Below are 27,888 nucleotides of genomic sequence, written 5' to 3' on the forward strand. Positions count from 1 at the left end.
AAGAAAGAATTGTAGGACTCAAGTGTATTCAACAAATCAAACAAAAGATAAATGAAAAGGAAAAATAGCCATTGAGAAAATTAAGAAGGAAATGAATCAAAAATGGAAAAAGAGAGAAAAAGATGGAAATAGTTGAGTAAATGGAGTTGAGGTCACCCAATCCAATGTAGAAGGTGATCATGTCATCTCAAAATAAGAAAGAGAGGCATGTACAGAACTATATATTCAATTGATATATCATACATCAATTCCTTACATAAAGTGTGCCAAAGTTAATATATGCATATATGAAGATGCATAAGAATAGATTTATGAAGGATTGTCAAATATTAGTAAAATTATCTATGTTAACTAAGCATTTCAACATAGACCAAGCACTTCAAAAATGAAATGGTAGAGACCGAGTGATATGGAAGAGACCAAGTTATAAAGTAAAGACCTAGTTTAGAAGGCACCAATATCAACTGAGACAGTTGGCTTCCACCTACCTAAGTACACAATATTAATGGAGACCCTAAATTGACCAAAACAAGGTATATATCAATTTTTTAAGATATTATCTCATACCTTGCGTATAGATTTCAATAGCACAGAGCGATTTGGTGATTTGAGCAACTAGCAAAAGAAAGAGTGGTTTGGATGAGAAGATTGAACAAATGAAGATTTGAATCATGCTAAGTAAATAAAAGTTGAAAGAAAATAATTTGAACCCTAATAGCGAATATGGCAGCTCCATCTACCACTAGAATGAACCAAGAGGTTAGTAAAATTTAACTAGTGAAGAGTGATGTTTGTCCTCCACCAATTTTTTGTGCTATTCTAGAAATTTCAATGAAAGGAGACTCAATGGGTGTGTTATCCTTGATACTACCTAAAGTTATTATGATCCATGATGTTAGGAGTTTTTATATGTGCAAAATAGAGGGTAGCAGAGACTATTGATCCCATTTCCCCTAAAACAAAGAGAAGGAGATTGGTCAGAGGACCACCTAAAGGGCTATCTAAGTCTATTGAAGATGTATATGCAAATCTACGAGGATCTTTAGGATTATTCTAGTTTAGATTTGTAAGGTATGATACATTGGATAATACTAGCCAAACCAAAATTAAGGAGGGTATGGTGGATATGATTGGTAATCATAAGTTAGTTCCTAGTGAAATTGAGAAGAAGATACCTCTGGATTTCTTTGAGATATTAGAAAGAAGATGGAAACAAGAAGAAGTAGAAGAGAAAAAGATAAGGACTAATACATTAGTCAAAGTTATACTTGATCTATCCCAGTATCAAAAGGACACATTTTTGGTAAATTATAGGATCATATTTTTTCCTAAATATAGAATTTTTTTTATCTTACAAAATAAAATGGAAGATGTAGCACAGCAGGATGAGTTACTTTGGAAAGAATTTCTAGGTTATCAACCAAGGTAGTAGAGATAGAAACTATAAACATCAAAGATGATTACATCAATGAAGAAATTTTAGGTGCACTAAGTCTACAAGACAAAATGTCACTAGTACATGCCAACACCCCTGACACTCCATAGGCTAAGTAATCAAGGCTCATAGATACAAAGGAAGAAATCAAGGTAAAAGAAACAAGTGTATATAGTAAGGTTGTTTCAGCACCTCACATTGAGGAAAATAGAGGAATAAGTAGAGTTCAACTAAGTGTGACTATTATTGTCTTGAGCACCAATGCATTAGCATGATTGAGTGGTGGAACTCCATCACCAAATCCAAAAGTAGTACCGAACAATAGAACTCCTTCACCAAGTAGAAGAGGAAAATCAATAGAGGCTACATCACCAAATATTGAATTTAATTTGGATCAATAATTGACATCCCATAGTTAGACTTGGAAAATCCCACCTTAGAGCAATCAATTTTGCTACAAGAGGTTTTGGTGAAGAATAAATGACAAGAAGTGCTAAGAAGAGAGTGGAAGAAAAAGCAAGTAATCTATGATGTGAAAAAACTTTTTTTTATGCTTTTGATATAAAAAAATTTGATGAGGAAGCCCCAATCATCTAGTTTGTAAATATTGTTGAAAAAGTCAATGCTAGTAATGTGGAGGAAAATGAAAAATTGATAGATTGGTCCGTAAGAAGATTTGAGAATAAGGTTGTGGACAAAGTTTCCAAAACCATTTTTGAGAAGACAGTGCAATTGCAAGGGAAAATATAGGTTATGATAGAACTAATACAAAAGGTACAACATTTTGTCAGATGTGCCAAGATTCACAAGTTATCTTCAAACACAAATAAACTAGATTCAAGTTGAGATGAAGAGATCTAGCAACATTATTTCACAATCATTAGGATCTAGCATTGATCATTACAATAATTTACTAAATACTCAAGGCATATTGGTCGAGCTTTAGTCAGTTAAAAGAAACATGGGCTCTAAATTGATACCTCATTTGGAGGTCATACAAAGGGAGTTGCAGTCAGCCCAAGATCTTACTAAAGAAGATCACAATCTTTCAATGGATGATAACTTAATTGATTTAGTTGCAAGACTACAATTGCATAATCACATTTTAGAAGTAGCAATAACCACATGGGAACATGCATTTTCCATGAACACCCAAGTTCATAATACATTCATTAACAAATATAGATTGCTTCCACCAATTCAACCCCAAGACATAAGTGTTCAAAAATAAGGGTGAAATAGATTTGAATAGGAAATAGATTTTTTTAAATGAAAAATAAGGGGGAAATAGAATTGTTATCATATTCATTTTACATTGATTATTCATGGATCATTTTTGGCATAAGTCATAAGACTTAGGGGGGGAGCTTATATCAAATTGTATTTGTAATAATGTAAATATGAAAAAGTGTTTTTTCCACTAATGTCAAAGGGGGAGATGTTGGTATCTCTAACTATTGTATGCTATTAGTATCAAACACTTAGTCATTTACAAGGCAGAGTCAAGTGGTCATCATTGTGATTGAGCTATTCTATGTTGGTCAAGTCATGTACATAAGAAAGTATGTACCAAGCTCTATAGGATACAAGTAAGTGTATGGTCACCAATTATTTTCTATATGAGCTGAGCTCAACATCGGCCAAGCAATGTTGAGCATACAAGTGCCAAGTTACATAGTTTGTGCCAAGCACAATACAAACCAAGCAACAGTAATGCCAAGTATCAAAAAATAGTAAAGGCGGAGAAATGAAAAGTTTACATGAAAGTTAGGAATGGAACAAATTTTGAGGTAAATCATTTTCAACATGACATGGAAGGAAAATTTAATATTTTTAGAGGTTGTTACAAAGAGTTTTATGCGTGAATGATGTGGATTACAAATCCCTACATTTTGTAATCAATGATTCAGATGGAGAGGCTAATTATGGAAGCATCTAGAAAAATATTTACCTAATTATTTAAATAAGAGGAGATCTTAACCTAGGTCATGTGGCATGGAGAAGAGAAGAGTATGCATGTGAGCAAGGAGTAATATGTGATTAGTCAAGTAAAGGATCGAGATCATATCAAAAGTCAATGAAAGTGTTATGTTATCTCTTAATAGAGACAGTGACCTAATAATAGTAGTGAAGGGGAAGAAAATTATTATTATATGAGAGGAGAATATCAATTAGCAAGGAGAAGACTCAAAATCAGCTTAAAGATCATACCAAGATTTAGGTACTAAATTAGTTCTAACCAACTTGAATCAAGGTAAATCTCTTAATAGGGTGGTCTTAACAGATCTTTGTAAATCTCCTAACAGAGTCCTTAATTTTTTGTAAGTGTTAAATCCTCTAACAAGGTCAGGCCTAATATTATCTTAATATTTTAATGGGGAAGACCCCTCACATGGTAGATGATATTTTATGATCAAACATTGTAACCATAACAGGTTAACTTTATTATTGTAGTAATGAAGATTTGTGGGTGTTATCCCACCCTAGTTTCACCTTCACCTTGGATGGTTTATGGGTAACAAAATTGTGTTATGTGTTTATTTTCATGCATGTGATAGATCAAATTTACATGATACATCAAGTTCATTATTACAATTTTTACATGCATAAGTTAGCTGGTGAATGTATGAATGAATTGGTGAAAAGTAAAAGTTCTTAAGATTCAAATTCACCCCCTCCCCCACTCTCAGTATCATGTTATCCTATTTATACCTCCATCAGTCAAAACCACATATCTTAGTAAGCCTCAAAATCCACACCCCAATACACTTCAAGGGTTCCATCTATAGGGCCCATTTCACAAAACATCCCACCACCTACTACTACCCCTAATCCATTCGAAATAAATATGAACATGTCCACAATATTTCAATTTTCATCATGGCGATTAGGCTAATCATAGATGTATGATCTAGAAATCCCTACTTTCACCCCTGGTGTACCAACTTCACTACAAATAAACCTTCAACCACCACCACCACCTATAAGTATGCCTAAATCTATCACCAACTACTTTTTAATATCACCACTTAGAAATAGTTGCACCACTCACCCACCATGCCTATAGTAGATAGTGATAACTCCTCCTATCAACTAGTTTATATCACCCATCCATCTATCTCCTCATACCAATGCACCACCATCATGTAGAGAGAAAATTGTAACCACTCAAACTAATTTGTAACTCCATCCACCTTAATAACCCTTACAATAGTAGTACATACCATATATACCAACATAAACCCCTCCATCTATGTAGCAACCACCTACTTCCCTTAGTACCATGATAGGTGTAGAATCCACCCTTATAGCAATAGCATGCCCCAATACATCCACAACAAAAACCAAATATTATCTAAGCAATGGGGCATTCTGCATCTGAACTAACACCATTTATATATCAAATCCCACCATATGTATGTGCTATAGTAGATTGATATCATACACCACTTACACTAGAAATGGGGATGCTTCCCACACCACATATAAATCCACTATGGAAAGAAATGAGAAAATCATTTAAGGAACTCAAAGAAGGAAATGAACCTAAGACTTTCAAATTTGAGACTATATGCCCCTATTTGTTTGACATATCTATCACGACTATACCCTTTTCCAAGAATTTTGAGATACCCAAGTTTGACAAATTTAGGGGGAAGAGAGATCTTGTAACACACATCAAATAATTATACATGTATTATTAGGAAATGGAATATAGTGATGTATTCCTCATGCATCTATTTCCTAAAAGTCTTGGGGGTCCTACTCTAGAATGGTTCTATCATATATCTTATGGGACTATGAATACCTTTGCTAAACTTTTTGGTACATTTTTTGCATAGTACACTCACCTAGTTAAGATAGAGCTATTAGTGGTGGACCTAGTCCAGACTAAATAAAAGAGAAACAAAAGCCTTCTTAACTTTTTATAGAGATGAAAAACCCTCACAACCTGAGTATCATGCAATCTATCTAAAAGAAATGTTGTTAAAATGTTCATCAACAATACACATCCTAAATTTTCACATCATATGTGCATGAACTACCTAAAAACATACAAGGATGTTAGAGAAAAGGTATGGAACTAGAGCAAGGACATATCGAATATGGGCCATAAAACCATACAAAGAAAACACCTAGCATTGTAGTCATCCAATTGACAAGTCTGGACCATGGAAAAAAAAATAGAACATGCTAACTAATGATGCTAACAATACAAATCACATTCATGTGGTAGATGTCACTCAAAATCAACTAAGAAGTACCTATCCACTACAAAAGTCTTACCAACCACAATCCTATCTACAACCACAACCACCTCAAAAAAATCAATACTACAAGCAAAAAAAATCCTACCAGTAATAGAAAACCTATTACCAACAACAACCATATCAATAGTGATCATATCAATAGCAAGGGTGCCAATAGAATCCATGGGAAAACTGATAAAAATCCTAACAAATGAAACACACACCATATTTGTTACACCAAGATAAATACCATGTATCCAAAATGATCTTAAATGAGTTTTTACTTTTCTTGGTGAACCTCGAGACTTTGTATTTGACAAAATGATAAAGAATAATCAAGCAGTCTTCCCACATATGCAACAAATGGATGGTGATCTAAGCCGCACTTAGTTCAAAGAAAATAAACATTTAACTTATCATCGAGTAAAAGGGAATATGGCTTTTAGGTGCATGAAACTCAAAGACTATACAAGAGCTCTTTGATCACAAAGAAATCAAAGTAGGAAGGAATGCATAGGCCTCCACAAATAACAAACTACAAATCTACCAAAATATTTTTCCACCCCATAACAACAACATAAGAAAGGTACCAATCAAAAACAACAACACAAACAATAGAAAGTACAAATAAGGAGACTTTTGAGATAAGAAGGACTACACTACATGTTACATTAGTAAAGACAATCCAAGAAACTATATATCCAAAGAAGAACCTTCAGTCAATGTCATCCATATCAAAGACATTAAGCACCAATGTGTTGTCACAACTCGACATAGAAATATAAATATTGAAATACCAACTATGGTTGCTACCTTGAGAGCCTAGTACAATATATTGGAACACTTTGAGCATAGACCAGACCAAATCTTCATCCTAGATCTTCTTTGCACAAGCCCACTTCATCAAGAGATCCTATATAAACCCTCCATGAATCTCATCTCCCCATAAACATAAATGCCACTGAATTCAAAAATATTGTGGGACACCTCTTTGCACCATGTGCACTATCTTTCAAGCCATTTAGAATTCACATAGTTGATCCAAATCTTATCCAACCACCTCACATAGCCATCATGGTTTCCAATTTGGCATCAAAAGAGTCATGGTAGATAATGGTTTGACCCCTAACTTATTCACTCTAAAAATCATTAAATAGAAAGGGTACATTAAGGCTAACATCATGGATGGGGGAATCATAATAAAGGAATATGATAAGCTTGAAATAACATCATAAGGGACCATCCTATTTCCTATCAAAGTTGGTCTAGTTATTTAGGAAATAATGGGACACATGGTTGTTTTTAACCTACCATTTAATATCCTCCTCTATCACCCTTGGATTCATCTAATGAAGGTCATTCCATCTACATATCATCAATGCATAAAATTTTAGCATCAAAGCATTGAAGTAACCATCCATGTTGATCCAAATCTCTTTTCCTACTACAATGCAGCAAAAAAATCCTATAATAATCATTGTCCTAGAATTGAAATTGACACTTCTATTGCTAGCTCTTCCAATACTTTCCATGATCCACACACAATCCTTTCCTCCACTCTATCCACCATTAAAATCAACCACTAGGGTTGTAGTGAATATAGCCTTACAGATGTATTTGCAGTTGGTTCCTTCTCCCTTGATCTGCATACACAAGGAAATTGCATCAATGAAAAAAGAAGAACCTCAACTCTCAGCTCAAAAGTATTAGCAAGTGCACATTTTTCTCCAAAGACATATCAAATAGAAAATAAATGACACCAAACATACATACCTAGTTATAAAATGAACCACCTCCAAAGAAATAAGGCTTTTTGAATTTTCTAAAAGATAAATATTTGTGTTCACATGAACTTTTGATAGAAAAATGGGACTATCAAGGAGGTTTCCTAGGCCAAAAGGAAACATGAATCACACAACCTATAGAAGAATACAAAAATTTAAAGAAGAAAGGCCTTATTTTGGACTACCCACAAATGGGAGCATTACTAAGAATGGCCACACTTTCCTTAATATCCAAAACAAAATTGTTGAAGTCAAAAACATCCCAAAAGAAGTAGAAAAGAGAGCCTATAGTGATGCCCCTAATAATATCTTCCTAGGAGACTCTATGCTCTATGAACTATCCATTAAACTCATTGATTAGGGCCAACCATGTGTGATCCATTTTGAAAAATTTCCAAGAAAGAGTAAGCTCTTAAGATTTATGGGAATTGAAAAATTGTATAAGAAGGTAAAACTACCATTAGCATATGTCTAAAAACTCATACCAAATGGATACTTTACGGAGGAGGAAACTTCTAGTCACAAAAATGAGAATAAAAGAAAAAATAAGAAAAATAAGAAAACTAAAGGGTCTCTTGGTTAAAACTCCCTTGGAGCACCACTAGACTCAATAGAAATAAAGGATGTATCTAATGGTGAAATCCTCCTAGATGTAGCTAAAGATGGAGATTTCATCCTTCCCTTATAAGATAATAGACCAAAAGTGTCATCTATCATCACTGAAGGAAAAAAAATTGATCAACATCAATACAATAGAGATCCCAATGTTGTATATATATCAACATCATTACCAATACCCCAAGAGGAAGAATTTGTTAAAACTCTTAGGAAAAGCATTGGTCACTTTGCATGGTCCTATCAAGACATACTAGGATTAGATCTTAAGGAAAAACCAATCAGGAAAAAGTTGAGAAAGATGCACCATGATGTAACCTTGTTAGTAAAAGAAGAGTTGGAGAAAATTCTCACTACAAAAGTCATAAGACCTATTGATTATTTAGAATGGATATCCAACATGTTACTTATTACCAAACCATAAGGTGACATTAGAATATGTACTGACTTTAAGAATCTCAAAAAATATTTCCCTAAAGATGATTTTCCTTTATCAAATATAGGCATGATTTTAGACCTTACAATTGGACATGAAATGTTGTCACTTCTGGATAGAATTTTAGGATATAACTAGTTAGGCATTACAAAGAAGATCAACATAAAACAACATTCACAATCCCATGGGATGCCTTTTGTTACAACATGATGCCATTTAGACTAAAGAATGTAGGAGTCACATATTAGAGAGCTATGATAGTTATCTTCCATCAGCTAATTCACAAAACTATTGATGACTATGTATATGACATCTTGGTCAAATCACTAGATAGCTTGGATTATCTGCATTACTTAGAAGAGGCCTTCAATCTTCTTAGAAAATATTATCTCATGTTGAATTGAAAAAGTGTGTCATTGGTGTCACATTAGGAAAGATCCTAAGATTTATAGTTTCACAAAGTGATGTAGAGACTAACCCCAAGAAAGTCAAAGCTATAATAGATATGCCTTCTTCTAGGATATTTAGACATCTCAGAAGCCTACAAGGAAAGTTGCAATCAATATGCATATTCATCTCATAACTTGTAGAAAAATGTCATGCATTCACACATCTAATTAGAAAGGGCCAAAGTATCAAGTGAGATCTTACCTATCAACATAGCTTTGAAAAACTCAAGCAATATCTAGAAAATCCATAAATCTTAGTGCCACCAATAAAGACAAACCATTAATCTTGTACATAACAGCCACACCAATAGCCCTGGGGGTGCTCCTATCTCAACTAGATGATAATGGAAAATCAAGAGCCATATACTACATAAGTTGTATTCCTGTTGGATATGAACTTAATTATTCACCTATGAAAAAAACATGCTTGGTATTAGTCTTTATTGTAAAAAAACTTTGGCATTACATTCTCAGCCACACAGTAAAGCTCATCTCGAAGATCAACCCATTGAACTACATTCTTTCATGAAAAACTCTCATGAGGCATCTAATAAAGTGGGTCATGTTTTTTGGAATTATAGAGGGAGTAACTAAGGTTGGGGGGGGTGGCGGTGGGGGTGAATCAATTACCACAAAAACAAATTTAGATCCCTTAGATGTCTTAAATAACTAGTTATTGTTAACTTGTTATTGATCTTTAAGCATTCATGATTATTAACATGCATGCAAAATTAAATAACATGAACACAAAAGACACCAATTTTAACATGGAAACCCAATATGGGAAAACCATCAAGTAACTAGCTACCAATTTTCACTCTTTTGAAGTGAGTCCTGTTAGGAGCCAACCCTGTTAAAGGTTACAAAACACACTGTTAGTTGTGAACCTATTAGAAGATTTAATCACCCTACTAGGAGTGGCCTTGCTAGAGGTCTTTAGAACAATTCAACTGAACTATCACCTTGTTAGAGGATTTACGAAATGGTTGTTAAACCAACTCTATTAAGAGATTTTGAAATCACTACTACAATGGTTAGAAAGTAACAATGAATTGACTTGAATAAGATGCAACTAAATTTGTTGAGTACAGATCTCTATTCTACACCATTAGATCCTCCTAGATCAAATATAGCTTTGTTACCCCTTAGTGATCTCTAGTCATCCTTCAAAATTTTCTCTTACAATGATCAGTCCTCGTTCACATTCATATCACACCAAATTCATCACACTTAGAATTTGCAACTTGACCTCTTATATATACCATTCAGATTATCAAGTCGACACATTTACAAGTTACATTTACGAATAAACCATACATTAGTAAATTACAATTATTACATTAAACAAATAAACTTTATTTCCCAAAAAAAAAAAATCCTTCATTGGCTGACCCTGCTCCAGAAATAATTTCCTAAGTTATCCAACTCAACTCGATTAATACTACTCCAGAAAAAATTTCCTGAGTTAGCCATCTCAACTTGGTTAACACTGCAAACTCTAGAAATCCTTTGGCTGCTGAGTTAACTCGGTAAGAACTGAATCTCCTTTATTGACCATGAGAGCTCAATAAGAACTATTCTCTACCATATTTCCTTTGATGACCAAGTAAGCTCAGTAGACACTGAATTTCCTTTGTTAACCTTGAAAGCTTAGTAACAACTATCTGCACAAGGTAAAGTCTGAGAATGCTCGGTAGACACTATAAACCTTCTTGCAAACCTTCTGAGCTTGGTAGACTCTGAATAATAACTAATATGACATTTGTGTAACATCAAAGACAACATATAATTGAAAAATTGTATCCAACAATCTCCCTCTTTGGCATTGATGTTGTGAGGCCTCACCCCGACCCATCCTAGCACTTATGATACATTGTTATTTTGATACTCATGCTGACATGTCAAAACATTATTGGATACACTGAACATTGTTATGCTATTTTGCGATGTGTGATGCTTACTTCAGTTAGTTGATTCTGTCATTTAATTCTTATAAATATGTATAATGATGAAAGAAAGTGTATGCAAGCTAACACATTTGGTTATGCAAGTCGAAAGGCTAGAAATATGAGTAGAATTAGATAAACAACTATTTATTAAGAAGTGGATGCTTTAAATTATGTATAATTTTCTTTAGCATGTTATTCACATTATGCACGTGATTTTTGGACCTACTGATGTGTGCAATGAGTGTGCAGGAAAAATCAGCCAAGATAACTCAATGGAAGAAACGGAGTTAAATTTCTCGTTAATTTTGTGCTAATCATTTATTGTAATTCTTTAAAGGTTGTAATTTGATCTTACTATTCTACTAACTTTTAATTAATCCTAATAAGCCTTTAAAGGCTTAGAAGCATTAAATTTAAGTACCCCTATGGGTAAGGGTATGGGTGGGGGTACTTTCCAACCCTTTAGCCTCCTAGGTTGACTCTTAAGGTCTCTTAAAAACCCTATTATAGGTTGATTTCGAAAATGGGTTGCTCTTTACTTGGGTTGGTGAAACCAAACCCCCCCATCTTGAGTTACTTGAAGCTTAGAGGGGTTAGAGACTATACTTAGAGGCTTTTTGGAAGAAACTGGAGTTTTTTTTTTTTTTTTGTCACCCAATCCTCTAGTTTTTGGAGGAAGCCTTGAATATTGAAGAAAGAAAAAGGGAAGCTCTTCTCAAACCACCATTGCCATAACTCTTTTATGAAGGTAGGAGTTCTTCACTCCATGAATGGTTCTTTGTGTGTGTTCATGTTTTGAATCTTTTTGAATCATGTTGGAGACATTGTGTAGATATGCATTCCTTGCTTGTGTGTTGAGGGTGGTATTGGGAGGGATTTTATCTTGTTTCCTTTTTGGATGATATTCATATGTTTTTTTTGGTGTGTTGATTGTTTTTGAAAGATTTCCATGGGGATGTATTTGGCAACACTCACCCTTGGATAGGGAAGAAGTGTCCATGCTTGGGGAAAGGGCATTAGTTGGACCTCAATAGTGTAGAGTCTCCTCTCATGGAGAGAGGAGGGAGAAAAGGGTAGGGTGTATGGGCCCCTACTTGTCATCTCATACCTTTTTGTTATTGAGAATTCTTGAATGTGGTAAAGAATGAAAATATTTGTGGATATAGCCTCGAAAGGGCCTTGTGAAAGAATGGAAATTCTTGAAGTTTTAGCCCCGAAAGGGCTAAGTGAAGGTATGGTGATAGACTTCTACTATTGAGAAAATCCACCTTTCCCCTATATTGGTTCATTGTTGGACCTATTGTGCAACCGGGTGGGAATGTATGTTCTTTTTGCTTACCTCCTTGTGTTGTTATCTCCATGCTGTTTCTTGTATCTCCCATGTTTACCTTGAGGCAATGAAGACATTTGATAAAAGTCTCTTGTGAAAGTCTTGAAGAAAACTCAATGAATTGTAATAGCATGTAAATTGTAATTGAATTTGATGTAGTGGCAAAGATATCAGGTTTTCTTACTGGTTCTTTCTTGATGGAGCCTTGAACCAAGATGAATAATAGAGGAAGGAAAAGGATAAGAAATTCTTCTTGCAATGCTCTCATGTGTTTCCAAATTTTGCATATTTTGTGAGAAAATAGGTTGATAGATATTGACACTAAATTATAGATCTCCAAGTTTCCAATTATGTTATTACAATGCAAATTGAGATGTTGAAGTTTCAATATATGGTTAAGTAATTTGATGAATTAAAAATCCTACATTGTGATCACCAAGTTAGTACATTCATTTTTTGTGCTCCAGTAGTAATCCAATTGAAATTGAAATAATTATTCATCACCTTTTGAATTTTGAATATAGAATCATAATCCCTTGTTAAGGTTCATAAGGAATAAAATTAAATTTGATTAAGGGGATTATAATCCTTTGCATGCTTGTGTGTCAAATTGCTTTAGAGAAATGTAACTCCATTTTGCCTCTAGAAATGTTTAACTCATCTTGGTTATCAAAAAAAAAAAATGCATTTCTAGGCCTATAAGACCTCTCTAGAAAATGTATGAGAAAGTTTTTAATTTCCACTTCCTTGTTACAGAGAATAATCCATGGAATATTCTTCCTTGCATAGCAAATTGAAAATCATTGTTAATTCTTGCAATAATATAACCTTACTAAGAGATGAATATAATGCATCAAAAAAAAAGATATATATATATATATATATAATGTTTTGTTTTTGAATCCAGCTTCCCAACAATAAAACTTTTGGCATTTAATACCCTAAGACTTATGATTCAAGTCGAATCATATAAAAAAAAATGAATACATAAAATAGGGATTAAATCCCAACCCCCTGTCAGCAAGTACAGGGGTCGAATTACTTGGGAAGGGGGGGTGGCATGAGTTTCTTTACTCAACACTTAATTTTGTCAGACCCTCCTTTATTCTATTTTTCCCACTCATCTTCCCAACCCTACGAGGACGTGGAGTGGGGTCATGCTTTAACATTGCATAGGTTGGCGAAGTCTGCAAACCACCTTGCATCATTAACCCCGCCCCTGCCTTCTCTGATCCGTAGGCCCCTGCGTGTTTTGTTCCCCACAGAAGGACAGGGGACGGGCCTACCACGCGCAGGCCTTGGGCAGTGCATGGGCAGGCCCTACGATGGTCGCTGGGTGGGGTAGACGCTAGGTTAGAGGGTAGAGTTTTGGCATATATTTTGTCTTCTTCTTTTTTTATATCTTGTTATGATGTGGGGTGGGGGGAGAAGAAAGTTAGTAGTTAGTATGGAAATCTTAAAGTTATGATAGTTAGATTCAGTTATTATTTAAATTAGTAGTAGTATAGTTTAGTAGAATTATATTATAATGTTAGCATTGGGTTTAGTTATGTTAGAAGTTAGTGTTGTAATTAGTATTTAATTTAGTTAAATCCTATTTTAGTTAATGCTTATCTTTGAGATAGTTTGAATTTGTTTTAAATTTAGTTTAGTTAGATTAGTATTATTATAATTTTAATTTGATTTAACTTCGATATATCTTTAGTACTAAATTATGTTAATTTAAAATTAGGATTAGTTGTTATTATTGTTAAGAAATGATGTTAATGTTAAATTAGTTTATTTTAAAAGTTTTTAATTTGGAAATTAGAATATCTTAATTAGAATAATTTTGATGTTTATTTAATTAGTTAAATACTATGGTGAGCTTGTTAGATTAATTTTTTTATGTGGACTCTATTAATGTTGAACTTAAATCTTGCAATAGTTATGTTAGAGTTTAGATTTAACTTATAGAATCATTGAGTTAATCCTAGTCTTCAATTTTAAACCGTAAAGGATAAATTAATGAATGAAATTGTTATAGGTGTGTTTGGGGAGAATTGTAAAATTCAAATGTAGATAGTATCATCGTCAATAATGTTTTTTTTATGGTATGTTACTTCAGGCTAGTTAGATTTTGATGAATGTAGTAAGCGTAGTTAGCATGGTAGTATAGTTAAATTTTATTGACCTACTTGAGTTCTCAGAGTCTCTTAATGTTAAATGAATTTGTCGTCTAAATGAGATAAATTGAGTTACTGAGAAACTTAAGTTCATCCAACATCTATTTTATGTATGTATCTAATCCAGTTGTCACCCCCCTAAAATTATTTGAACTTGCTTCTATCTTCTAGTACCTTCAGCTTTTTTTGAATTTCAAACTACTTGATTAGTTAGTTCCATTATAGTTAACACTCTGAACCTTTGTCGACCTTATTATCAAAAAAAAAAAAAAAAATTGTGTGTGTTTTTGCCCCTTATATTTTGGGCATGACAAATGTCAACACAACATGTCATAGTAGAATGAAATTTGAAAACAAGTCTTTTATCTCAGAATACTTCTCCCTTTTACATTTCATTCCACAAAACTCCTCAAATATAGTAGTCTCCCTCTTTCACAGTAGTCTTTCCCTCTTGCATACACTCTCTTTTTCTTGCAAATTTCAAAAAGATATGATAGTAAACTCTCCCTCTTTGAAAACGCATGCCAAAGAAAACACAACTTAAAATGAATTTCATTGTACCTTAAGTACTGATTCATATGCAATGTCTTCATTACTTTGTTGCATCAACTGATAGCTCTTCAATTCTATTCCTGTTGATGCGTCACTAAAATTGTATTTTAGTGAGATTCAGATAGGGGAATGACCCCTAACTTACCTTTTAGATACAAGAATGCATCCTTAGGTAAAGGCTTTGTGAAGATGTCAGTAATTTGTTCCTTTGTATGGACATATTCCAATCTGATCTCCTTATCCTGCACCAATTCTCTGGAAAAGTGATACTTTATAGAAATATGCTTAGTTTTTGAATGCATCACTGGATTCTCAGATATATTAATTGCATTTGTATTGTCACAAAACATAACAATAGGTTCTTTAATATCTACCTTCATGCCTTCCAATAATTTTTTAAACCAAACAATGTTCAAATAGTTTATTGCTGTTGTAACATATTTTGCCTCTGCTATGGACTGGGATGTACAATTTTTCTTTTTACTTGTCCAAGAAACCAACCTTTTTCCAAGAAAGAAATCTCCTCCACTTGTACTCTTTCTATCATCAACGTTTCATGCCCAATCTGCATCAGTAAACACTTTTAAATCCAGATTTCCTCCAAGTTTACATGATAATCCATAATCTTCAATTCCTTTCGGATATCTCATGATCTTTTTTATTGGAATCATGTGATTTTCTCTTGGTTTTTCTAAGAATCTTGCTACAATACCTACTGCAAGGGCAATGTCTGGTCTTATATGTAGTACATACTACAACTTTCCAATTATAGATCTATACAATGTCCAATCCACTTCCTTTGATTCATCATCCTTGGTAAGTTCTAATCCAGTACACATAGGAGTCCCAACTAGTTTGCAATCTTTCATACCAAACTTTATCAGTATCTCCTTGATGTATTTTGATTGAGTGATGTAGATTCCATTCTTATTCTGCTGAATTTGAAGACCAAAAAAGAATTTGATCTCACCAAACATTGACATTTCAAATTCCTTATTCATTTGTTCTGAAAATTCTTTGCAAAGATCATAATTTCCTATCAACAAAGTATCATCTAAAAATATTTCTGCCAAAACAATATTATTATCTGGTCCTTCCTTGATATAAAAGCTACTGTTATCATTAGTTCTTTGAAAACCAATATGAATAAGATAGTTATGTAGTCTTTCATACCATGCTCTAGGGGCTTGCTTTAGACCATACAACGCTTTATGTAATTTGCAAACCATGTCCTTCTTGTCTAGATCAACAAAACCTTCAGGTTGTTCAATGTAAACCTCTTCATCTAGTATACCATTGAGAAATGTTGACTTGACATCCATCTAATAAACTTTGAATCCTTTGTATGCAACATATGCAAGTAAGGTCCTAACACTTTCCAATTTTATAGTGGGAGAAAAATTTTATCCATAGTCTATACCTTCTTCTTGAGAGTATCCTTTTTGTACCAGTCTAGCTTTATTTCTTGACACCTTACCATCTTCATTTAGCTTATTTTTGAATACCTACTTAGTTCCAATCACATTTTTGTCTTTAGGTTTGGGTACAAGAGTCCATGTTTTGTATTTCTCTATCTGCTCTATCTCCTCATTCATAGCCTCAATCTAGCTTTCATTCTCTAATGCATCCTTGATACTTCTAGGTTCAAAATCAGCAAGTAGATAAGTATCTTTAAACTTACTTCTTGTCATAGTTCCTTCAGATTTATCTCCAATGATCTGATCTAGTACATGATGTCTCCTAACATACTTGGCTAGCACAAGCTCCTTTCCTTTTGAATGACTTGCATTGTTATCCTTTTGTGTTTCAACTTCTAGTTTTGGTTGCTCAGGCTTAGTAGCTATTGATTTGATAGCTTCTGTTTGCAACTTGGGTCCTTGCAACTCGGTAGGTATTGACTTGGTTTTAACTTCTTCTAACTCGATTACTAAAGATTCGAGAGTTGAAGATTTTTGATTGACAAGTGTATCTAACACTATATCAGGTTCAATGAAAACAAATCTCTTGTAGTCTTTTGGTTACTTTTTGCTTTCTTCTTTAGTTCTTTCTACAAACTCATCAACTTTCACATGTGCACTTTCTATGACTTTGTGAGTAGACAAATTCAAACATCTATATGCTTTACTCTTGCAAGAATATCCCAAAAATATTCCTTCATCACCCTTCACATCAAATTTACCTTTTCTAGATTTTTTCAAAATGTAACATTTTCTTCCAAATACTTTTAGGTAACTTACATTGGGTTTTTAGCCATACCATAATTCATAAGGGGTTTTGAATGAGTCCTTCATTTGTACTTGGTCCCAGGTATGAACTATAGTGTTGATAGCTTCCTTCCAGTATTTGATAGCAGTTCTCTTTTCAATCATTAAGGTTCTTACACAATCCATGATAGATCTATTCCTTGTTTCAGCTATTCCATTTTGTTCAGGAGTTCCAGGTGCTCAAACCTACCTTTTGATTCCCCTTTCAATGCAAAAGTTATTGAACTCATGTGAGATGAATTCACCACCTTTGTCTGACCTTAAACATTTTAGTATTTCACCTATTTCTATCTCTACTATGGCCAAATATCATTTGAACTTCTCAAATGCTTCTAATTTCTCTCTTAGGTACATGACAGCCATCATTCTTAAGTAATCATCAACAAAAAGAATGAAGAACTTTTCACCAGTATAACTTTCAATTCCAATAGGTCCACACAAATTAGTATGCACAATTTTTAAAACTTCTTTAGACTGATAGTTCTTACTTTTAAAGCTAGTCTTTCCCATTTTGCCAATTTAACAATTCTTGCATAAACCGACCTCAAGTTTCTTTATGTTAGAATGCCTCTTACTTTCCTAAATTTACTTATTTTCAACAAGTTATCAAAGTTCACATGACACAACCTCCTATGCCATAACCAACTTTCCTCAACTTGAGCAATAAAACATGAACATTCACCAAGTTCAAGACAAAAGAAGTTACCTTTAGTTTGAGTGCCTGATCCAATCAACTTTCCTTTTCCATCTAGTAGTCTTGCTTTTCCATGCATGAATTCCACTTTGAATTCATTATTGAGTAGTTGTGCCACACTCAACAGATTGTGTTTTAGTCCTTCTACCCAATATGCATTATCACATACAAGTTGTTTGGTTAGTGAGATTCTTACTTTTCCTTTTATGCAACAAAGTTCATTATTACCAAACCTCACATTGCCACCATCATAGTCTTCAAAATGTTCCAACTTAGTTCTATCACTAGTCATGTGACGAGAACAACCACTATTTATAATCCATGTATCATTTTTTCTCACATGAGAAATAAGTGTCATTTCCTCATCATTATCAAATTCATCCTTTACATCAATGTAAATAATTTCATCATCAGAATCATTAGAATCCTTAGCCATGAAACAAGTTTTCTTACCTTTGTCCTTGAATGATTTGAAGTCTTTCTTGCCATTGCACTTGTGACCTTTCTTCTCATCCTTGTTCTGCTTATTTGGACACCGAGCAGCAATATGTCCAATTTTTTCACAAGAAAAACATATTAGAGGAACCTTACCTTTTTATTTTCCTTTACCTCTTGAATATTTCCTTGCTAGTAGAGCTTCAACCACCTCAAGATCACTCTCTAAACTCTATTCTGATTCTTCATCACTTTCTGACTAAGAATCCTTTATCTTCTTGCCTTTCTCCTTGAGTGAAAGCTTGGCTTCAAATGCTAATTCAATGTTCTTGGCAGCTAGAACATAGTTATCATAGTTATCTAGCTTGAATGTAGTCAATCTTCCAACTATGTCCTCTAAATTTATCTTATGATTTGCTTCACATCTTCTTTCTTGAATTGCAGAAACTCTGATTGCATAAATGGGAAGTAGTGTTCTAAGGACTTTACTTATAACTATTTCCTCCTTGATATCTCCTCCAGATGCTTTGATTGCACTAACACTTGCTTTAATTCTTTCAACATATTTTGCTATGTTTTCATCCTCTCTCATCCTCATCTGATCAAATTGGCCTCTTAAAATTTTTACTTTGGCTCTTCTCACATTATCATCATCTCCATAGATCTGTTTTAGCTTGTTCCAAATTTCAAAGGTTTTCAATCCTTGATATCATCAAATTCTTCATAACTTAGGGTAGATGCAATATCTATCATCATGTTGTTGTGAGTCTTCTTTTCAGCAATATCATTGACAGATAATGTGCTAGCAAGTTTTGCATATTTTTCATCAAGGTACTTTAGCCATGTATCACCAATAGAAGCCAAATGAAGTCTCACCAATCCCTGCCATGCTGAGAAGTTGTCCCTATTAATTCTTGGAATTTCCCTCTTGTAAGATATCATGATCTTTAGCTTAGATCCTTGAAATCTTTTCTTGCAAGCACCAAAGGCTCTGATACCAATTATTGGAATTATAGATGGAGTAACTGAGAAGGGGAGGGAATTAGTTACCACAAAAAAAATCCAAATCCCTTAGATGTCTTAAATAACTAGTTACTACTATCACTTGGTAAACATTCACAAAAAAATGTTGTAACTCTGTAGGTTAACTTGTTATTGATCTTTAAGCATTCATAATTATTAACATGCATGCAAAAGTAAATAACATGAACACAAGAGACACCAATTTTAACGTGGAAACCCAATATGGGAAAAACCACCAAGTAACTAGCTACCAATTTTCACTCTTTGAAGTGCGTCCTATTAGGAGCCAACCCTGTTAAAGGTTACAAAACACACTGTTAGGTGTAACCCTGTTAGAGGATTTAATCACCCTACTAGGAGTGGCCTTGCTAGAGGTCTTTAGAACAATTCAACTAAATGTCTCTGTTATAGAATCTTAGAACATATCAATAGTTGAGATTGAAGCAGATGAATGGTGGATATTTGAAGAGAGTTCAGTTCAACTAAAAATTTTCCATAATTGGAGTTAACTTATTGCTTTTGGAGAAAATAAGGAGTTAACAAATTTCTTTATGAGAGAATAAAGAGTTAACTGATTTGATTTTTTTTCTAATTCAAAGTTAACTCATAATTTCCAATTATGAACTGAAGATAATATTGATTTAATTAATTAAATGTGACCTCATAATTGAACATTCTAATTAATTTTAATAATTAAATTCAACAATTAGGATAAGGGTATTTAATTAAATCAAATATATTTAATTTCTAATGTCATGTGTATTAGTTAAATGGGTGAATTTATTTAATTAATGTGCTAGGACTTATAAGTAAATCAATTCAATTAGAAGGTTTAACTAGCTAATTTAAGTTGATGTTTAGGAATTAAATTAAGATATATAATTTTTACAATTTTAGGATTTCATTGCAATTTTATATTAAAGTCAAGTAGAGGCAGTTGGTCAGAAATGCCTAGTAAAATAAGACTTTGTTGATCAATAAATTGATGTTGTGAGACTAATGCACCAAAATTGGTTCAGAATGGAAAGGTACCAATTTTGGGGTATTACATTTGCCCCTCTTTGAATTAATGTGCAAGTAGCACATTGATTCAAAGAATTGTTGAAAGTCTAAAAGTATAGAACAAGAATTGATATTGGATCTACGATTGATAATACAAAGACCAATTGATGAGATTTTTAGGGTTATCTCCATAATGAAGCCTAACCCTTTGAAGTTCAGATAGAACACCTAGATATTGGTCTAAGAGATTGCCATGATTCATAGATTTATCCCAAGAATGAGGCTCAACCCTCAAAAGTTTGGATTAGAATTCCCTGATACCTATCCATTAAAATTGACAAGATCAATCACAATTCATAGTATTTTCCTTAGAATGAGGCTTAATCATCAAGAGTCTAGGAAGAACACCCAGATACCTATCTATTAAATAGTGACTAAAAGAATTATTAAGATTATCTCCAAATCAAAGCTTAATCCTCCAGAGTCCAGATAGAACACCTGGATACTAGTCCATAAAAGAGATAGCAAGACCTATCATGATTAGTAGGATTATCCCCAAAATGAGGCTTAACCCTTAGGAATCTAGATAGAACACCTAGATACCTATCCATCAAGCTATGTTAAGGATTGTCATAAGTTTGATTAGTTGATCAATAAATGAGATAGATAGCATATGATGCAAGATAAAGGGAATGAAGATGATCCTAGTGATGAGATGCCCTTAAAAAAGTAAGTTTGGATATACTGATGTCATCAAATATGTAGAAAAATATAGAATAGATCTAAAGAGTTTTTTGAAGATCTTGAATCAATTCAAAGTGATTTCAAGGTCCTTTTGACCAAGTTTGGCCTTAGTTAACTAGAGTTTATGTGTGATGAAAAAGTCAAAAATTTTGAGAAAATGTTGACATGATGAGATTATGGGATGAATATTGCATCAAAAAGATGGACTGCACAAGTGTTTGATAGTGTCAATCCCAACAAAAATTAAAATGCAATTTTGAGTTGTTTATGAGTGTTAGATTTTTATTTTGATCTTGAAAATGAGTAATGTTGGTTTCTAATTTAACAGATTTGTAACTAATACCAAGGAAATAACAAATAACATATTACCTAGTGCTTAGCTACTTCCCCTACTGGGTATATCTTGTTTGGGCCTAGAATAAGTTAACAAATCAATTATGCTTTCTACACTTTAGGCTCTACTAAACCAAGGTGGATTAACCTAAAGATTTGACACCTTTTATGAATAATGCTCTATAATACAAACCCTTCATGGAAAATTTTGAGCTTGAAACTTCTTGAAATTGTAAAATAAATGACAAGTCAATAATAGCCAATGTTGAACTTGACAAATTCATGCACAAAGTAATGACCAACTTTACACTCCATTATGATAGTAATTCTTTAATATTTTTTTATTAATAAAAATGTATTCAATGCAAAGACAAGATTGATATGCCTAATTTCTTCAACTAAAAGACCAGTGCCTTAATCCATTATTAAAAACAAAGTCATATCAGTTAACATCTACATCTATTTAATTGAATTGTAACTAAATGCATCAATTACTAATCTCAAAATTCTATACTTATCATATCACTTTCATACCCTAAATGATCCTATCATTCCATAGAAGCATTTACTTAGTTCTTTCAATTAAAGGCAATGTTGAAATGATATACAACTCATTAAATTACATTTGAGTAAAATGAAACTTGTTCAGTCATTATCAAAATCATAGAAGCATAAAAATAGAGACAAAATTTTGTGACATAGATACCCTACAATACTTGCTTGTATTAACTTCTTTGAAAATAATACATAGTTATCATATGATCTTTATGATGGAGATATAGGATTAGAACTAGACTTCCATTAATCTCCAAACTTCTATAGAAAACAAGCTAAATACATCAAATACTTAACACAAACCCTAGGAACAACTCAAAATGATATGTATCATCACAGAATAAAAATCCAAACCCTTCTTCCCAATCTTTGAAATCTTTTTATAGAATAAGGATTGCAACGAGCTATAGATCGAGAATACACATGTCAAAGAATAACATCAAAAATAAGTTTTAGACAAGAAAAAAAGAGTTACAAACATTCTCTATACTTGAGAGATATGGGAAGTAGCTCAAAATAGGTAGTTGACATATTTAGTATTAAGGTAGAGTCTTTGTTTAAAATGCAAGCATGACCACAACAAGTACATGCAAAGATAAGACACCCTATTATGATCTTGTCCTTTCTCTATTTTGTCTTCATTGCCTTCATCAGTTTTCTTCTAAATTCTTCCCATGGGAAAAGCCTTGATTTCTCTAACTAGCTCCAACACATATATCTCCCTTTTGGTAGGCCAGTCAATGCCTCTAATAGTCTCCAAGTCACCAACAAATTTGTTCCACCTAAAATTCATGATAGCCTTTGATTTTGTTACAAACTTATTTATGTCTAACTTAATTTTAAATAAAGAGTCAACCAAATCATAGAACAAGTTTTTATCCACATCCTCACCAAAAATATTTACCACCTTTTCTAATGTCATGATATGATCAAATGAAGTTGACCACTCTTTCCAATCTTTTAATTTATTTTCACTATCAACAATTGAGGGAATAAAATTATTAGAGCCATCATTCATCACCTTCACCTTGCCTTGGATTATTTGTGACTTTTTTGTAAAGAAGCCAATTAGTTCTCTAACCATTTCTAAGGCTTCTTTGAGTGTGAAGATTTTGTTAGGAAATTCTTGCTTCTTAGCCATCAACATAATCAATTTATCAAAGAATGGAATGTAAGGGCCCCATTGATTAAATATGGGATAAATCTATGTTAGAGCTTTGCTACACACATATTATGCACCTTGAAATGAGATAAAAATATTGTGGACATGCTGGGATATTATCTTCAATGTTTATATCCTATGATGTAGCATTCCCTTTAACTCATCCACTTTTAGTTGGTTATCTAGTGTAGGAGCCTTAGACTCCATTACAACAATTACTTGTTTAATTCCCACTACTTTATCTTCTGTCAAGGGAGGCATTTGTTCAAAGGCTCCTTCTCTTTCATCAATCCTCATTTTTGTCCTGCTCTGCTCCATTTCCTTGAGTTTTTCTTTTAGGGTAACAATTTCATTCTCCATCCCTTATACTTTTTCTTCTAGCTCCTTCACCCTTTGTTTGAATACATAACTCTTTCTGAGTTCCTCCTCATACAATTTTCTTGTGTTTATGTATTCTTTGAAGGTTTGAGTAAATTTATCTTTAGTCCTCCCTACTTTTCCCTCATTCATGAAGGATAATTACTTCAAATCACTTACAATCTCACTTCCAATGGTAGAATCCAAGGTCCATATGATGACACTACCTTGAGTTGTGTTTTGAATATCCATAAGCCTAGGCTAATTTGTTTTAGGAGAAAAGCTCCACATAGCTAATATCTTGTTATCTATATTAAAACCCAAGCCTCTCTATAGGCCTTGTAAACAAAAGGCTTCACAAAGAACTACCTTATCTTGTCTTCTAATTTTGTCCAATGTAAAGGTTGTTCCCAAATCTCATCCTTGTACTAGCAACATCCCACTTCTTTGCACAAGGTCTCTGGCCTAACTAACTATCATAGTCTCACTGTCAAGGTCATAAGCTAGAATATTTTCTCTAAGCTCATTTGTCTTTTCCTCACTCTCCCCAAGCTTCAACATCAAAGTTAATTCACTTTGTTTGACCTTGTATGGAAAATTTTTAAATTTTGGAGACTTGATAAAATCATCATCTTCTAAGATCATTTTAGCTTGGATGATCCTATCATCTAGACTTGTTGTAGTTAATTATAAATTTGTTAAGGATCTCTCTACTTCCTTCACTCTTTCTTGTATAAAACTTTACCTCATATCAGAAAAATAATGTCTCTTGCCAGGCATTAGTTGTAGTTTTCTCTCTTTTACCTTCTCAAGCATGTGTACAATCTTTTGTCTTTTGTTTCCTTAAGCTACCCAAGCAGAAGCTTTAAGCTGATCCTCTTCTTCGTCCAACTCCACATCTGGCTAGGAATTTGGATTAACCCTATCTTCTTCTCCCAAATCTTTTGGCATTTGTAACATTATATTTTAATAGTTTTACAATATTTTTCTAGCCTAAAAGGATAGGAAACCTCTAAAAAGAAACCCTCAAAACTTGGGTGTTGTCAAACTTCCTCATCTTATCTTCTACATCACTCTCAATAAGATTATTTCTTATTATATCCTCTTGAGGTAGTTCTTTATTATTGGGGAGAGTGTAATTCCTTATTTCTTTCAATGCATTTCTAACCACACTTTCAAGGTCATAAATTTTGTATGTCTTGACAATTAGCTAATGAGGATATGTAATTTTTGTCATTTATGGCAACACATGATGTACATGCTTGTAGGAAACAAGGAACCTATATATCAGTATATTATCTAGTGGGTATTATCCCCATCCGGGTTTTCCCTTGGCCAGGGTTTCCCTAGTTAACAAAATGGTGTTATGAGTTATCCTTGTGCATGGTTACTATTACTATTCAACATTACTTTATTACATCTAGTTGGTGATTAAATTCTATACATTACTGATTCACCCCCTGCCCCCTCTCAATAATTCCTATTTCTAACAATTGGTATCAAAGCTTAGTTACTCAGAAGAGGCCTAACAGCCTAAGTAAGATCCCTATGGATATGGAATAGTTGATGAAGAACCTTGAAGAGGAACTTGAATAAATTGATCTCCTAATTGAAGAAAGAGATAAATTGAAGGATAGATATGAAAACTCCAAAGTATATATTGGACAATTAAAGGAAAAGATTGAACATCTCAAATCCAAGCCTAGATCTACTGAATCTAAAAATAGTGATGATGATTATTTAAAACTAAAGATAGAGTACAAGATGTTGAAGCATGAATTAAATATTATGAATCTAAAGCTAACTTTGAGGAATAATCCTAGAAAAGTTGAAACTAATTTGAAGACTAAGATTACAGATCTTAGAGAAAGTCTGGCAAAGAAGATATCTGAGTTTCAAACATTGAAAGAAGATCATAAAGAACTTTAGAAGTACAATACTATTGTGAAAGATGAATTAACTCAGTGCAAGAAACAACTTGAGAATCTTTATTCTAGCAGAGAAAGCTTGATGATTCAATGTCAATATAGAGACCTACTTATGATAAGACTAATCTTGGTTATCTATTTTACATGTCTACAAAGAAACCTGAGATTAGATCAGATCCAAAAGAAATCTCTGATGATAAGATTAAATCCATTCAATCTTCTAATAAACCTAAAGAAGTTGGACAAGACGAGGAAGTTGAAATTTTCAATGAACCAAAGCAAGTGGAATCTCCTAAGGAAACTAGGTATGAATTTAAGGGTAAGTGTTTCTCATGTAATGAAATAGGTCATATAAAAAGAGATTGTACAAATAAGTCATTTAATCATGTTAAGAATTTTTATTGTCATAATTGTCATGGTATGGGTCATAAAGAAGTTTATTGTAGGAAACCTAAGTATGATAATGATAGAAGGAATAGTAGAATGTCTAGAAATACTAACCCTATAGATAGAAGAATATCTAATGAAAGGACATCAAGAGAATGAAGACCTTATGAGGAAAGAAAACATATCATGTGTTATAAGTGTAACAACTTTGGACACATAGCTCAAAATTGTCATACACTTGATGATCAACAAAATCCTAGAAGCAGAAATCTAGTACGTCAATTATGCAACAACTTTGAACATACAAAAAAAATTGCAGAATGGGCAGGAACTTTGGAGATAGAAGGAACAATGGAAGAAACTTTAGAAATAGAAGGAATGATGGAAAAAATGTTGGAAATGATAGAAGGAACCATGAGAGGAACTTTGGAACTAAGAAGGATAATGAGGAACAAAGAAATGTAGTCAGTGAACTTTGAGAAAAACTCAATGAGGGATTTGTAAAAGGATTAGACATCCCTAAAGAAAAGATAGAAGATGATGAGATAGGAAGATCGAATTTAGTTATGAGTTCAATTCAATGAATTTGGATTAAGCATTTTCACAACATCAGAATCTGAAAACTTCATCTAGAGATCGAACTAGAAGTAACAAAGTTGGGAAAATGTGTATTGAGATAAGTTTAGACTCTACATAAGCTTGCTTGTAATTTGGAGCTTAGCTAAACTAGTTGTGAAGGAAATAAGAGTTATTGTTATCATAGAGAAAGTCAATTCTATAGAAGAAGATGAAAACTATGTTTTTGCTAAGAATTTAAGGGAGCAAAGTTTAGTGGAGCTTTGTCATGATGAAAGTAGGTTATGGAAAACCTTGGGTAGCATTTGAAGATTGGATAGAAGATCTGGAGTAGATATTTGATTACAAAATTTAATTAACATCTTTTTCATGTTTACAAAGTATGCAAGTAATGAAAGTTCAAGTTGAAGGAATAAAATGGAGTACAAACTTGATTACTACTTCATTGTAATTATATCTGAAGAAAAGAGCACTCTGAAGTGACTTGTTAAGGCAACTTTGAATCAAACCCTATTTTTTGAAAGAGGTATTTTATCATTTATCAATACAATTTATTCGATAAAAGTTCATATTTGCTAGAAGCATGGATATGTCTATAGTTCATAATGTTGAGAATGAGGACAGGCCTAAGTTGAAGATTGTTTCTGTGAAACTTGTAGAAGGAAACCCTAATTTAGCATTATCCATTATGTTGAATAGTGTAGTTTATTGGAAGATATAGGAAGTTATCTTAACATCAAGTTTGAATCTATTGGGAGTGAATATATGAACAAGGACATGGAATTAGTCTTTAACCATGATATGACTATGAAGCCCAGATTTGAACATTTGAAGGAACTAGACTTGTTCAAATATCATTTCTACAATGAATTAGACACAGATGAGTGGACACATATCATATTAAGTAGGATGCATGCTAGAAAATTATGGATGCAAGATAGTGTAGTTGATATCTTAGTTGACCTTATACATGAGGTAATTGGTCTTTGTAAACAAGGCAGTGTACCTATAGGTGAGAAATTGGTTTAAATGAAAGTTAAGAGTTATACCAAAGAAATATATAATGGAAAGGTCATGGTAATTAGCACCATTAAACAAGATCATGTAAGATTCTTGAGTAGAATCATTGCCTACTCCTTATGTGCAAGTTCAAAGATCGATGAATTCTTAGCTAAATTCATCTATGTCATCTAAAAGATATGTGTAGAGAAGGAATAAGTTAACCTTAGCGAAATTCTAAGAATGCAACTTCTTAAGAACCTAGAAAAGATCAAAAGGACTAACAATTGTGTGTTTAGATTCTAGTCACTGATCAATCACATATACTTTCATGTACTTAAAAGATTTCCATATTTTTCAATCATAGAGATTATGAGTAGTGATAGATGTACAATGGAGAAGATTATAGAAGTATGCAGAAGACATCTAGCAGATATGATATTGGATGGTGGGAACTTGATAAT

This window comes from Cupressus sempervirens, chromosome 4, assembly GCF_028749045.1.
Source record: "Cupressus sempervirens isolate cs-2001-9-10 chromosome 4, ASM2874904v1, whole genome shotgun sequence".
Classification (NCBI taxonomy): domain Eukaryota; kingdom Viridiplantae; phylum Streptophyta; class Pinopsida; order Cupressales; family Cupressaceae; genus Cupressus; species Cupressus sempervirens.